The 16,067-nt window shown below is 44.9% G+C and overlaps 1 long non-coding RNA gene across 1 annotated transcript; it reads right to left on the bottom strand.

Annotated features, from left to right (window-relative positions):
- Positions 1-558: 558 nt before the first annotated feature.
- Positions 559-15,631, bottom strand: LOC147353010 (uncharacterized). The gene is made up of 2 exons (XR_015145305.1): positions 15,353-15,631; positions 559-3,943 (listed from the first exon to the last, which is right to left on the bottom strand). It is a non-coding gene; the product is annotated as an uncharacterized LOC147353010 (long non-coding RNA).
- Positions 15,632-16,067: the final 436 nt, after the last annotated feature.

The following is a 16,067-nucleotide window of genomic DNA, read 5'->3' as shown; positions in this document are numbered from 1 at the left end:
GCGGGTCATGGTGGAGAGTTCTGACAGAATGTGGTCCACTGGAGAAGGGAATGGCAAACCACTTCAGTATTCTTGCCTTGAGAACCCCATGAACAGTATGAAAAGGCAAAATGATAGGACACTGAAAGATGAACTCCCCAGGTTGGTAGGTGCCCAGTTGCTACTGGAGATCAGTGGAGAAATAACTCCAGAAAGAATGAAGAGATGGAGCCAAAGCAAAAACAACACCCTGTTGTGGATGTGACTGGTGATGGAAGTAAAGTCCAATGCTGTAAAGAGCAATACTGCATAGGAACCTGGAATTAGGTTCATATCAAGGTAAACTGGAAGTGATCAAACAGGAGATGGCAAGAGTGAACATTGACATTTTAGGAATCAGAGAACTAAAATGGACTGGAATGGGTGAATTTAACTCAGATGATCATTATATCTACTACTGTGGGCAAGAATCCCTTAGAAGAAATGGAGTAGCCATCATAGTCAACAAAAGAGTCCAAAATGCAGTGCTTGGATGCAATCTCAAAAACGACAGAATGATCTCTGTTCGTTTCCAAGGAAAACCATTTAATGTCACAGTAATCCAAGTCTTTGCTCAGACTAATAATGCAGAAGAAGCTGAAGTTGAGTGGTTCTATGAAGACCTACAAGGCCTTCTAGACCTAACACCCAAAAAAGATGTCCATTTCATTATAGGGGACTGGAATGCAAAAGTAGGAAGTCAAGAAATATCTGGAGTAATGGGCAAATTTGGCTGGAGTACAGAACAAAGCAGGGCAAAGGCTAATAGAGTTTTGCCAAGAGAATGCACTGGTCATAGCAAACACCCTCTTCCAACAACACAAGAAAAGACTCCACACATGGACATCACCAGATGATCAATACCAAAATCAGATTGATTATATTCTTTGCAGCCAAAGATGGAGAAGCTCTATACAGTCAGCAAAAACAGGACTGGGACCTGACTGTGGCTCAGATCATGAACTCCTTATTGCCAAATTCAGACTTAAATTGAAGAAAGAAGGGGAAACCACTAGACCATTTAGGCATGACCTAAATCAAATCCCTTACAGTTATACAGTGGAAGTGAGAAATAGATTCAAGGGACTAGATCTGATAGACAGATAGCCTGAAGAACTATGGACAGAGGTTCATGACATTGTATGGGAGGCAGTGATCAAGACCATCCCGAAGAAAAAGAAATGCAAAAAGGCAAAATGGTTGTCTGAGGAGGCCTTACAAACAGCTATGAAAAGAAAAGAAGCAAAAAGCAAAGGAGAAAAGGAAAGTTATACCCATTTGAATGGAGAGTTCCAAAGAATAGCAAGGAGAGATAAGAAAGGCTTCCTCAGTGATCGATGCAAAGAAATAGAGGAAAACAATAGAATGGGAAAGACTAGAGATCTCTTCAAGAAAATCAGAGATACCAAGGGAAAATTTCATGCAAAGATGGGCTCGATAAAGGACAGAAATGGTATGGACCTAACAGAAGTAGAAGATATTAAGAAGAGGTGGCAAGAATACACAGAAGAACTGTACAAAAAAGATCTTCATGACCAAGATAATCATGGTGGTGTGATCACTCACCTAGAGCCAGACATCCGGGAAAGTGAAGTCAAGTGGGCCTTAGGAAGCATCACCATGAACAAAGCTAGTGGAGGTGATGGAATTCCAGTTGAGCTATTTCAAATCCTAAAAGATGATGTTATGAAAGTGCTGCACTCAATACGCCAGCAAATTTGGAAAACTCAGCAGTGGCCACAGGACTGGAAAAGTTCAGTTTTCATTCCAATCCCAAAGAAAGGCAATGCCAAAGAATGCTCAAACTACCACACAATTGCACTCATCTCACATGCTAGTAAAGTAATGCTCAAAATTCTCCAAGCCAGGCTTCAACAGTATATGAACTATGAGCTTCCAGATGTTCAAGCTGGATTTAGAAAAGGCAGAGGAACCAGAGATCAAATTGCCAACATCTGTCGGATCATCAAAAAAGCAAGAGAGTTCCAGAAAAGCATCTACCTCTGCTTTATTGACTATGGCAAAGCCTTTGACTGTATGGATCACAACGTAGTGGAAATTTTTCACAACTGTGGAAAATTCTGAAAGAGATGGGAATACTAGACCACCGGACCTGCCTCCTAAGAAATCTGTATGCAGGTCAGGAAGCAACAGTTAGAACTGGACATGGAATAACAGACTGGTTCCAAACTGGGAAAGGAGTACATCAAGGCTGTATTTTGTCACCCTGCTTATTTAACTTATATGCAGAGTACATCATGAGAAATGCTGGACTGGATGAAGCACAAACTGGAATCCAGATTTCAGGAGAAATATCAATAACCTCAGATATGCAGATGACACCACACTTATGGAAGAAAGTGAAGAACTAAAGAGAGCCTCTTGATGAAAGTGAAACAGTAGAGTGAAAAAGTAGCTTAAAACTCAACATTCAGAAAACTAAGATCATGGCATCTGGTCCTATCACTTCATGGCAAATAGATGGGGAAACAGTGGAAACAGTGAGAGACTTTATTTTTTGGGCTCCAAAATTACTGCAGGTGGTGACTGTAGCCATGAAATTAAAAGACACTTGCTCCTTGAAAGAAAAGTTAGGATCAACCTAGACTGCTTGTTATAAAGCAGAGACATTATTCTGCCAACAAAGGTCCATCTAGTCAAGGCTATGGTTTTTCCAGTGATCATGTATGGATGTGAGAGTGGGACTATAACTGAGCACTGAGCTCTGAAAGCTGAGCCTAAAGAATTGACGCTTCTGAACTGTGGTGTTGGAGAAGACTCTTGAGAGTCCCTTGGATGGAGATCCAACCAGTCCATCCTAAAGGAAATCATTAAATCAGTTCATTGGAAGAACTGATGTAGAAGCTGAAACTCCAATACTTTGGCCACCTGATGCAAAGAAGTGACTCATTTGAAAAGACCCTGATGCTGGGAAAGATTGAAGGAGGGAGGAGAAGGGGACGGCGGAGGATGAGATGGTTGGATGGCATCACCGACTCAATGGACATGAGTTTGAGTAAGCTCCAGGAGTTGGTGATGGACAGGGAGGCCTGGCGTGCTTCACTCCACGGGGTCGCAAAGAGTCAGACATGACTGAGTGACTGAAGGGAACTGAATTAAGCTCCTGACATGTGAGGCTAAAAACTCATCGAGAGTTTCAGCCTTTGTCTCATCCTGAATCCCACAAAAAGCGAAGTCTTCTGCTCAGCAGAGTGTTCATTACACAATAAAGTGAATGTAGCCCCTGAAAATATTCATGCAAATATCTTCATTAGTAAAATCATGCAATTAACCTGAAATATGTGCTAAATGAAGCAGCCAAATTGTTGCATATTTTCCCAGCTCTTAATTATAATTTTGGTAATCAATTTTTCTCCTGATTACTAAAATGCAAAAAAAAAAAAAAAACCACCCCAAAACCAAAACAATCTTCAGCATATGCACGGATCTGAGGCTGAGCTGGAACGTGAGATAAAGCCTCAGATTGTTTTTAGCAAAGAAGGCCATTAACCTTTCCAGTTTTTGTTCAGCAACAGCATCTCCTGCTCACGCTCATTGCTCATGATGATTGGATTTTAACAAGAGCTTTTCGGATCAAGCGTTAGCCCTTCGTGAACTGTACGTTTTGCGAGCGCCGCTGTCATTAAGGGTTACCAGCACTTCCATTACTGTCTTCCTGGAGTTTATGTCTTAAATGGCTTTTGACTGCAGTGTAAAAATTTTCCCTAAGTGAAAAGGGACATCTAGGCTCACACAGCAAGGTACTCAGCCAGCCCATCCTCGTGGACACATCTCTCGTCTTCTCTGGTCTCTTGTTTCAACCTGCTGAGTTAGGGGCTTTGAGGGTGGGAAGACCATGCAGTGTAGCATCTCCAGTGAACCCTGGGGGAGCTGCTTAGTCTTGGGAAGCCTTGATTTCTATTACCTGTAAAATTCAGGGTAGAGTGAATTCACATGCCAGTGAGGATTGAGATGAGTCCAGTCTCCAGCAAATGTGGAGGCTTGATATCCTTTAACAGGTTCTCCTTGAAACAGTCCAGCTTCTAAGACTGAACAGGAAGTTCACATCCAGAGAGGACAGGCCAGGCCAGGTGGGTACGTGATCTTTCTAGCAAGATGCTGATTTTGACCACTTGACCTTAGAATTCCTCCCAAGACATTGAGATACCTAACGCTCAGTCATGGAAGTAGTGCTGGGAAAAACACATACATGATGCAGAGAGAAAAAAGCCCAGGAAGGCAGGGCCTGGGAAGGCAGGCTGTGCCACACACAAGGATGTCCTGTAAGGGGCGCCTGTTGTTTATGGCAGAGATGCTGTGGCTTTGGGTAATCTATCCTGAAAGTTTTCTAGATACATCAGTACAAGACAGTGATTTTCTGCCAGATGGAAGTAAAAGTAATGTGAGGAAGGGATGCTTCTTTCTAAACGGCTCAAAGACACTCTATAGGCTGCTGCATGGGGCGAGCCCTCTGCTGATGACTCCGGAGGAAACACAGGGAGCAGAGGGAAACTCAGGCTCACGGGTCCCTTGGAGGAGACGTGATTGGGAAGTTACAGAGGAACCTGACCGTGGAGGGCTTCTTCCAGGCAACAGGCCAGGGAGTTATATTTAGATTTACCATGAGCGTGTGGAATCTGCCTCAGGGAAAACACCAAGGCCTGAAGTACCATGTTTGTGCTTGGGTATCTTCCTCAGTTTGTACAAAGCTGGGGGATGGGCTGTGTGGGGTGAGGGAGGGGGGCTCAGCAGCAGCCGTGGAGCTCCGGGAGGGTCAGCAGTGAAGATTCTACCCCGCTACAGGGCTGGAGGCTGTCTGGGGCACCTCCTGGGGACATGGTGTCTGCTGCAGAAGAATACTGGGGATGCGAAGCCCTGTGATGGGTCTCTAGCAAGCAGTGTTCCGGAATTTCTATGTCATTCAAAGAAATATGAGTGAATCGGAGAGAACTCTTGAGAGTGGGGGACTCCTGTTGGGGCTTTCTTGGAAGCTTTGCATCTGTGACTGCAGGAGGTTCTGTCTTGTCTCGACACCTCTGAGCTCACTCCGGCTTCAGTGCCAGCTCGTCTTCTGGGGAAGGAGGCCTTGCTTCTCTTTTCTTCCTCTCTGGCTGGGCCATTTCCTCTCCTGTGGCACAGAACCCTCTCTGTGCTGATCACTCCCAAATGCATTATCTGTGCTGTAGGCTTTTAAAGCCAGATGTTTTGAGGTGGAGAACTAACTTGGAGCAAGCTAGGAGAAACATTTTAGTGATTTGGTTTTTTAAAATGTTAATACCTTTATCATTGTATAAAATGATAATGTGGTTATATTTTCTAAAAGTTGAACAAGTTATAAAAGTACAAAGGATGATGCCCAAGGAAAAACAACCTCAATACTCTACTCCCTGCCACCCTTGAATAACCTCCATCCTCAGTATTTGGTCTCTGCTCTACGGATGAAAAAAACAAATAATATTCTTTGTTGAAAAGGAGGAATTTTACTACATATAGTATTTGTAATGAGAAGGCATTTGACTTGACTTAGATTTGATACTAATGAAATCTGAAGTTGAACTAAAGTAACTGCCACCATTTGGAGACACACACACAGTTAAGAGAAACAAGTTCACTTTCCCCTTAAACTTAAGAAAAAAAGATAAAAACCAGAGAAGCTGAAGTCATCAACTTTTTCTAAGTCCCCATGTTTTAACTCTAGATGGTATTCACTGACTCTGGCATGAAAAAAACCAAAACTGGTCCATTTATCCTACTCCCCTCCCTAATAGCCCCAGGAAATCATTTTTAAAAAGGAAACTGAGTTTTCTGGTAGTTGATTAACAAATATTTATGTCACATAAATCCTCAAAACTTAACTACTACCTGAATTTAACATGTTGAAAATCTGGGGAATAAAATGAATTAGATAATTACAATTGTGACACTTCAATTAATTAATCTGTTTTGTCTTCTCAACTCTGTTTTAGAGCTGAAATCCAAGAAGGCAAGAACACAGTTCAATGGCTTTGAAGATTTTTTGCCTTCTGGTTTTGCCTCAGGAGAAAGAAGAACTTAATATGACTGGAAAAATTAAGATTTCAGTTATACACGATAGAGATAAACTAAAGAATCCCATAGAGTTCAAATTATTGTCTGTGCTCCCAGATGGCATTTTATATCTGTGGTTGAGGGAAGGAGAAATATCAACCTTGCTAATAAGTAAGATAACCAGTTTGAGTGTAATTTCCTGAAATATATTAATGGATGGTTTGGTTTTCTAAAGTAGTCAGGGGACCTGAATCTGAAATTTGGATGTTCTTTTACAATCCATAGAAAAGACATGACAAGTTGTTCTAATGTGATTAGAAGATTATGTCTCATCACATTTCTCTTTCTAAGCACACAGTCTATGAAATTAAGGCAATTAAGAAGAGATCATTGTTGTTGTAACTTGATCCTCCCACTCCCTAGAATTAATCTATCCAATAGAATTAAAGGGTTGCTTCCCTCCTGCCTCTCATTTGTTCATTCACTCATCAATTCTTTCCTTTGCTCATGAACTCATTCATTCATTCATTCGATAAATACTAATTGGGAATTTACTAGTGCCAGCCCCTGCTAGGCATGAAAGGAACAATGACAAATGTAGCAGTCAGTGTGTGCTGGGTAACAAGCCACACTAGTATTTAGTACTGAAACTCAGTCCGTGTGTGTGTTAGTCACTCAGTCGTGTCTGACTCTTTGCAACCTCACGGACCGTAGCCCGCCAGGCTCCTTTGTCTGTAGAATTCTCTAGGCAAGAATACTGGAGTGGCTTGCCATTCCCTTCTCCAGAAACTCAGCTTAAGATATTTTAAAAAGGAATGCTTTCTACACTGTTGGCGGGAATGTAAAATGATGCAGCCGCTATGGAGAATGGTGTAGAGGTTCCTTAAAAACTAAAAATAGAGTTAACATATGATCCTGAAACCCCACTTCTGGGCATGCATCCAGAGTAAACTATAATTTGAAAAGATACACGCACCCTGATGTTCACAGCAGCACTGTTTATAATAGCCACAACAAGGAAACAACCTCAACGTCTATCACAGATGAATGAAGATGTCTCACACACACACACAATGTAATACTACTCAGCTACGAAAAAGAATGAAATAATGCCACTTGCAGCAACATGGATGGGCCTAGAGATGATCGTACTAAGTGAAGGAAGTCAGACAAAGACAAATATCATTTAATATAGCTTATATGTAGAATCTGAGAAAGAAGATACAAATGAACTTATTTACAAAACATGAATAGACCCATAGACATAGGAAAAAAAACTTAAATGGTTACCAAAGGGGAAGGTTGGTGGGGAGGGATAAACCAGGAGTTTGGGGTTAGTATATACACACACTATAGATAAAATAGATCATCAAAAAGGACCTATGTGTAGCACAGGGAACTCTACTCAATATTTTGTAATAACCTATAAGGGAAAAAAATCTGAAAAAGAGTATATATGTTCTTTTGTAAATATATATATAAAGTTATATACACACACAACTGAATCTCTGTGCCATGTACCTGACACTAACATGACACTGTAAATCAACTGCTGCTGCTGCTGCTGCTGCTAAGTCGCTTCAGTCGTGTCCGACTCTGTGTGACCCCATAGACAGCAGCCCACCAGGCTCCCCCGTCCCTGGGATTCTCCAGGCAAGAACACTGGAGTGGGTTGCCATTTCCTTCTCCAGTGCATGAAAGTGAAAAGTGGAAGTGAAGTCGCTCAGTCGTGTCCGACTCCTAGCGACCCCATGGACTGCAGCCCACCAGGCTCCCCCGTCCCTGGGATTTTCCAGGCAGGAGTACTGGAGTGGGGTGCCATTGCCTTCTCCGTCTATACGTCAATAAAAAAATAGAGGAAAGATATTTAATTCTCACAAGCACCCTGTGACATAGAGTATGAGCCCCGTTTTTAACGTCGACACACAGAGACACAGAGTCACATTATGTAACTCTCAGGGTCTAGGGGGGGATAGACGTTGGATAAATGAACCATGTGTGAAGTCTAGGTGGTCTGTATGCAAGTCTGCTTTCACTGTTTTCTGCAGGTTAGGAGTAGTTCTTAGTTGAGCTTAATTGCCTATGGAATGGTTGGATAATCATGGTTATGCTGAGTTTGAAAAGAGATGGTACCCGGTGCCGTCAGAGCACAGACCAGAGTGACCTGCCCCATGCTGGGGTTGCTGTGGGGCAAGTTTTTCTTTAGTCTAATATCTAGAAATACATTGCAAACACTTTAAAGCCTACTGCCACAATATCTTCCAATAAAGCTGTACCAGCCTGTATCCTTATCAACGTATTATGAGCGTATCCACTCTTTTGCATAAAGGCATATTGGCATAAATCATTAATCATTAAAACATTTAACAAATTAAAAAATCAGAATAACCCCCAAACAATACCACAGCAGAAACAAAACACGACTAAAATCCCGATTTATGTTGGTTGAGTCAGTGTGACTTTGAATTGCCCTAATTTTCATGTAGTCCTTATCAAGTGTATAGTGGCTGAGTTGATGAGACGCTAGCTCACATTTCAGGAGGAATTTGCTTTGGGAAATTGTGCAGTTTTCTTTAAAAGTTTGTGGATAAATTGAGGGTTAAACTGCTTCCAAATGAAATTTAAGGTTTATAGCAACACGTATGGCTCTGAAGGCTATCAAAGTAACAGCTCAGAGCCATTTCAAAGTGCTTACAAGGCTCCTATCAGAATCAGAGCATATATGAAGAGGGAACCCATGGTTTGTCTAGGGCTCACTCATTATAGAACTTCTTTTGGGGTAATAGCACACACTGGCAGGCCATCTTCCCTTCTGAGCAGAGTAAATGTGATAATACTTTATACCTGTATTCATTCACCAAGAAAGGATGGTCATATCCACATTGATAAATGTAGACTTTATGATTTCAACAGTTGTTTATGAAAAGAAGGACTCAGCAGGAAATGCAGATGTGAAACCATGTGAAATCTGACTGGGCTTCTGACTGGGGCTGGTTTAATAAAAGCCATTATGTTTTGCTTTATACCTAGACATTTATATTTTAAATTTAATCAAACTGAAGTCTTATGAGGCATAATTTTATTAAACATGGAACCGATTGAGTTCAATGTTTTTTTTTTCCTTTAAAAATTATTCCAAATTGGACTCAATTGATTCTAAGTGCTCATGAATGGAACGTTTGGTGAAGTCATTGGTGGGGATAGAAAACACTCCCAGTGAATGAGGTCCTTTTTCTTATGGAATTTCATGCTATGTCACTAACAGAGAATACGACCGCCCCTCTCAGAAGGCTCACATTCATGAGAGAACAGTGTGTTCTGTGGTTTTGAGGTGTGATTACTATGAAACTGAGTTTAGGAAAACCATCATATAGTACTGAATCCATATAAAGAACTTCTCTCTTGCACCAAGCTATCCAGTCCACAGGAAACTCCTATCGATTGCATCTCTGATAACCTGATTCATCCAGTTCTCTAAGTATGCTCTGCCCAGTTCAGGACCACTGCCTGTGCCTGTGGAGCCTCCCAAGGCTCTTCCAGCATCCATTCCAGCCCTGGGTGGCGGATGGAGTTTGGTACCAATCCAGCAATCATTGCCCTTCTCGCTAAGAAGACCCAACAAACTAGGGAGAAGATGACCCCCAACTCCAACCTATGGGGAGATTCTGGTTCATCCCAGCCAAGCAGGGTAGCCCTGTCACTGCAGTGAATGGTCCAATGGGCCATGAGGACAGTTTTCTTGTGGCTAAAAAAAAAAAAAGACAAAACTAACTGGAGGTGTTGATATCCTTTCCTTTGGCTATTGATGTACTTGGATGTCATGCCTGGAAAGAAGGCCCCCATCGAGCCCCCAGCCCCAGGATGAGGCCAGCATGGGGCGGGGCGGAGGGGCTGGGGCTCACTTTCTGCGACCATCTTTCCTCACTCCTTTGCCCTGTTCAACTCCCTCAGCTCCTGTAAAATCTTCTTCCCCCCACCACATGTGTACTTTCTTAATAGCTTTACCCTAGTTTCGCAGCCTTGCCTTGCTTTGATGAACTTGACAGTTTTCAGGAACACCAGTTGGGTATTTTGTAGCTGTTCCCCTCTGGGAATCTGATGCTATTTTCATGCTGAGTTTGGTGATGAGTTTTGAAGATCAAGACTTCCAGAGGTAAAGTGTCTTTCTCACCACATCCTGTCAAGGAAGGGTCCATGCCATCGACATGATTTATCCCTGCAGAGGCTGACCTGGATCTATTTGGTTTTCTCCACTGTACAGTGCTCTTTGGAAGGTTGCTCCATGCAGACCGCACTTAAGGAGTGAGGGCTTGTTCCTCCAGAGGGTTGTTTCAGGGAAGGCTTGGCAGGGCTGTCAGGGAGGCCCCCCGCCAGGGTCACCCATGGAATCCTGCGTTCCCCAGGAGCGGACCAGGCTCAGTGTCTCTGCCACACTCTGTCACCGTCTGGGCCCAGCCCGCGACCCGTGTGGCCTCAGTACAGATGTGGCAATGGCTTTCAGAACGTGGAGCTGGGACTGTACGGCAGTTCCCTCCCTGCAGTCAGAGATGTTCGGGATACCTCCTCATGGACGCCCGGGCCACAGGGAGAAGCCACATGTAAGTGTTTCACTGACAGTCCCAGCCGAGTTCCCAGCCGAGTTCCCAGCCGCTAGCGCCAACCACCAGCCACGTGAGAGATGAGGCCACCGGCCTCTCCATGAAGGCCTGGGCATCCTGGAGCAGCGACAGGCTCTTCCTGCTGTGCCCTGTCCGATTTCCTGACCCACAGAGTTTTCAGGCATTAGAAAAGGGATTGTTTCTCGCCACTCGGTTTTGGGATGACGTGTCATGCAGTACTGGTAACTGGAACGCTGCCCACCCTCGCTTCCATGAGGGCAGCCTGTCCTTCTAATAAGCCTCCCTGCTTTACCGATGTGGCTGTGATGGCTTCAGTGATGCCCACCCTGAGGAGTCGCTGAAGACCCTCCCTGGCCTGTTGTGTAAGGAGTCGCCGGTGCCACCGGTGAGAGGTGTTGAAAAGAACATTCTGCTTCTGACGGCAGCAAAACCCACAACTACACAGCCACCCAGAGCTCTCCCAAGCCTGGGGCTCCATGCTCCTGCACCCAGGCTGTGGATGTCTCTGCTTGAAGAAAGTCCTTTATGAGTCACCCTTGACAGCACGTTCATTTGAAGGGCTGGGGTGCGCACAGCAGGAAGGGTGGAGAGAGCCACTCAGTGCCCCTGAGGCAAGCCTACAACCCACCCGGCTCACGGAAAGGCTCAGCCTCTTCTGAGCAGCGCAAATTGAAACGGGGAGGCCAATCCTTTGACTCAAAGAGGCCTCTGGCAAGGTCGTTAGAGCTGCAATTTTCTGCTTATAAAAGGAAATTGAAGCATGATTTTGCGCAAACAAGATTTGCTGATCTCTAATGCATCCCAGAGTGTTTATTCACCACCTTTTGGAAAATTAGAATTTCTGTTTAAACAAAAGATTTTCTTCTCATAATCTATTTATGGCTGACATTGTGAAAGTCATTTCATAACACAACTCAAAGAGCGAGAAGCAGAAAGTGAGGGGAAAGGGCAGAAGGATGACGAGGGTCACAGACATGAGAGAGGAGTAATTACTGGGTTTTAGCAACCCCCTTTATGCAAGCATTGACCCGGGGAGGGAGGCAGGAAAGAGAGATGAAAGGGCGGACGGGGAGGGCAGAGGCCACTGCTGGGACCCCCTGGGCATTCATCCCAGCCCTCCTTCATAAAGGCATTCTGAGTCCATTCCACGTCTACCCCGATCTCAAAGCAGACACCCCTCAGGAGAACTGCTCCCACCGAGGGCTCCAGGATGGGTCTGTACACCCAAGGGCACTGAGGGGTAGGATAGCGTGGATGGAAATTCTTGAGTCAGCTGGCTTGGACTAAAACCTCAGCTTTTCCACTTAAAAGCTATGCAGGATTGACCGAGTAAGCTAACTTCTCTGGACCTGAGTTTCCTCTTCTGTAATGATTGCTGCTGCAGCTAAGTCACTTCAGTCGTGTCCGACTCTGTGCGACCCCATAGACGGCAGCCCACCAGGCTCCCCCGTCCCTGGGATTCTCCAGGCAAGAACACTGGAGTGGGTCGCCATTTCCTCCTCCAATGCATGAAAGTGAAAAGTCAAAGTGAAGTCGCTCAGTCGTGTCCGACTCCTAGCGACCCCATGGACTTCAGCCCACCAGGCTCCTCCGTCCATGGGATTTTCCAGGCAAGAATACTGGAGTGGGGTGCCATTGCCTTCTCTGTAATGATCAGACCCTCCTTATAGGGCCGTAAGAGGACTGAGTTAGCGCTTATGATGATGCCTGGCACAGAGCGTTTCACTAAATAAATAAAGCCCATCTCATTTGCTTCACCAGTATTTGGCTCAGGAATAGACGTGACTGTCTCCAGCCAAACATACAGGAGAGGAAATTGACCGCCTCCCTTCTTGCTATGTGAGAAAACCCCCGACTCCATCTGTGTGACTGAGCATTAGGGGCCTGACAGTCAACCACTGAGGCCTTCCTAAGAAAATGACTTCACCATCAGTGCCTCAGTTAACAGCTGGCCATGAGTTCTCAGCAGGCATCCTGCACACCTGGAAACTTGGTGAAGTGAAAAAAACAAAAGCTGCAACTTACTCTCAAGCGCAGTGACATTCTCAGCTTACTGCAACCATTCACAAAGCTGGTGCAACGAGGTATTTGGTGGTGGTGGTTTAGTCGCTAAGTCACGTTTGACTCTTGCGATCCCATGGACTGTAGCCTGCCAGACTCATCTGTCCATGGGATTTCCCAGACAAGAATACTGAAGTGGGTTGCCATTTCCTTTTTCAGGGAATCTTCCCGACCCAGGAATCAAACCTGGGTCTCCTGCAATGCAGGCAGATGATTTACCAACTGAGCTATGAGAGAAGCCTTGGTATTTGGTAGATAGTCTCAGCTATAGATGGGCACTTGCCATCTGCCTCTACAACGATGAAGTCACAAGCTGCGGTGCTCACTGACCCTCAACAATCCCTGAAAGGAGTTCAGGGTGGAGACTGGGTATGGGGCACTCTGTGCTCTGGGAAAAATTGGTAGAACAGGCCTTCAGATGGCTAAAAATTTTTGGGAAAAGGTTATATGAGCCAAATTCTTGTATCTCCTCATATCTGGAAAACCACTAAAATCATAAATGGTGACAACTGCTTCTCGTGACTAGCAGTAACCTTCAGGAGACTAGTGGCAAACTTCTGCAAAAATGTGTGCTTGACTGCATGTCCTAGCATGGGAAAGAAGATGCTCTGCCCCTGCCTATTATGGGATGGTGAAGGTATACCACCAAATAAGATTCTAGACACTCATTAAGTCCTCCGCCTGCGGCAGGAAAGTATGAGGTGGCACAGCTGTGCAGGGCTTAACAAAGCAAGCATCTTCTTAAACGACCAAAAAGGCATCTGTTGCAATCTGGCTGCAGAAACACAGAAGCTGGGAAGGCATACGTCTGGGAGCAGGAGGTTCACGATGGAAGACCTAGCTCTGTGGTTTGGGGCGGGTCGCTTAAGCTCACTGTGCCTCCACTCCCCCTCTTTAGAGTGGTCATGGGGTCCAGACGACCTGTAGCGCCCTCTGTGCCTCTGGAATACCACCCCTGCTCCTCCCCACCTCCGACTTTCAACAGTTTTCCCCGGTTCATCTATTTATTATAACATTTTATTTATTAATGTTTTGGAGGCAGAAAAGTCATAGAGACTAGGGTTTGTCTGTGAGGGGCAAACTCATGTTTTTTGTATGGGTTCAAGAAAACACAATGCAGTGGAAAGTTTTATCATAGAAAAAGACAAAAAAAAGATTTTCTTTATCCTGTTTGTAACAGATATTTTCTCATATTTAGCAACAAGATAAAGTGAGAATGTGGGCTGACTGCAGGGTCAGGAGATCTGGCTCATAATAGCCATGTGATGTTGGGCAAGTTTACTCACTTATTCAGTGAATACATATATTCATAGGCTTGGGCCGGGCAATGGCCAAGACACTGGAAAGTCAGTTGTGAGCAAAATGGTGAGTTCCTGCCATCCTGGTGCTTACAGGCTAGAGAGAGAAAGATGCTAATCAGATAACCACAGATATACCTGCACACCATGAGAGGAGCTCTGAAAGGAAGGATGGGTCACTATGATGAAAGTGATAAGGCAAGATCTGCAAGATTTGAGAAGGTCTCCCTGAGGAGTGATGCTGAGCCGAGACATAAGTAGATGTAGATGACAGGAAAGGAGTGGAGTGGAAGGACAGCATTTCAGGGAAAGAACCAGCATGTGCAAAGGCCCTGGGGTGGAAAGGAAGCCAGCACAGCCTAGAACTAGCTCGGGGCGTCATTTACTCTTCTGCTTAGAAACAAGTGAAGATATAAACATGCCTCTAGGGCACTGTGAAGATCGAATGAAATGCCCTGTGAGGAAGTGCCCATCAAGTGCGTCCTCTTTCCAGTCTTGAGAAAACCAGGCAGGGAGGACCCTGAAGTTCTCATCCCAGGGATGGAGGCCAAGGGGAATTGGGTTATAGATCCCAGGAAAGCGATTTCTTCATGCTGCCTCTTTATTGCATGTGGGTCACGTGTCTTTGCCTTTAATCTGTTTATTGCTCTGGTCTCACGGTGAAGGTCACGGCCAGGCCTTATTTCTTAGGGCATTTTCTGCTTTAAGTCACGCAGACTCCTGGCCCTACATTCCTGCAGATAGTTCTATCCAACTTTGGGACGTGCCCCAGCTCCTGGGGTCTTAGCTGTGCAACGCTGCCCTCTGCTGGCCACAGCTAGCGGTCTGTGGCTGCTCTAAGGTGGGGGCTGGACACCAGGCTCATCTTTCAATTTGTGGATGGAGCTGGGTCTCCATTCACACTGGCTGGTCAGCCTGCGTCCCTTCCTCTCTTCTCTGTGCTTCCCTTCACCCACCAAATGGGTACATGACACCCCGCCCCCCAGCACTGCCCGTCCACGATCTTACTGGGATGTGCACAGCACAGAGAGTCAGGAGCTTGGAGGTGGTCAAGTGACTTCCCCACGGTCTTCAGTGATGAGCCTGGGCCAGTTCGTGGCCTGTAACCTTGAACAGGGCTTTGTGCTTAGGAGCCCCCCTCCCCTTAGAAATTATTAATAGATTTTGAACAAAGGACCTACATTTCATTTAGTGCTGTTATGAGGCCAGTCCTGCAGTGGGAGTTGGGCTTCATTCCAAACCCAGGGCCCTATCGCCTTCCCCAGCCTTCTTTCTAAATCACACATCTGTCACCTCCCTGTTTAGCCCCCCAAGACGACACCTCCATACCTGTAGGATGAAGCATCTCATCTCTCAGTACAGGGATTCTTAATGCTGCCGTGCACACCCGGAGAAGGGAAAGCGATGGAGGGTCACTGATGCCCTGGGCAATCTGCCCAGAGCAATAAAGTCAGAATTCTGCAGGCCAGACCCCAGCATTGCCTGGTGCAAAAGTGTTTCAGATGATCCTAACAATCAGGCAGGCTGGAGTGCCATGGTGGAGGCCCTGGCATAGTTTCTGGTGTTCAGTGAGTATTAACTAAATGTCCTCCAATTTTTTTTAGAGCCATGAACTGAATTGTGAATGAGAAGAGAAACACTTTGGGCTCCATGCTTGCATCAGAATATGGTAATAAACATGTTTCAATGCTATTCTCTCAAATCATCCCACCCTTGCCCTCTCCCACAGAGTCCAAAAGACTGTTCTTTATATCTGTGTCTCTTTTGCTGTCTCACATATAGGGTCATTGTTACCATCTTTCTAAATTCCATATATATGCATTAATATACTGTATTGGTGCTTTTCTTTCTGGCTTACTTCATTCTGTATAGTAGGCTCCAGTTTCATCCACCTCATTAGAACTGATTCAAATACATTATTTTTTAATAGCTGAGTAATACTCCATTGTATATATGTACCACAGCTTTCTTATCCATTTGTCTGCTGATGGACACCTAGGTTGCTTCCATGTCCTAGTTATTATAAACAGTGCTGTGACAAACA

This window comes from Bos grunniens, chromosome 18, assembly GCF_055505025.1.
Source record: "Bos grunniens cultivar Pamir isolate PY7600 chromosome 18, Bosgru_T2T1.0, whole genome shotgun sequence".
NCBI lineage: Eukaryota > Metazoa > Chordata > Mammalia > Artiodactyla > Bovidae > Bos > Bos grunniens.
Note: the sequence above shows the minus strand (reverse complement) of the source record. Positions and strands in the feature narration are given on the sequence as shown.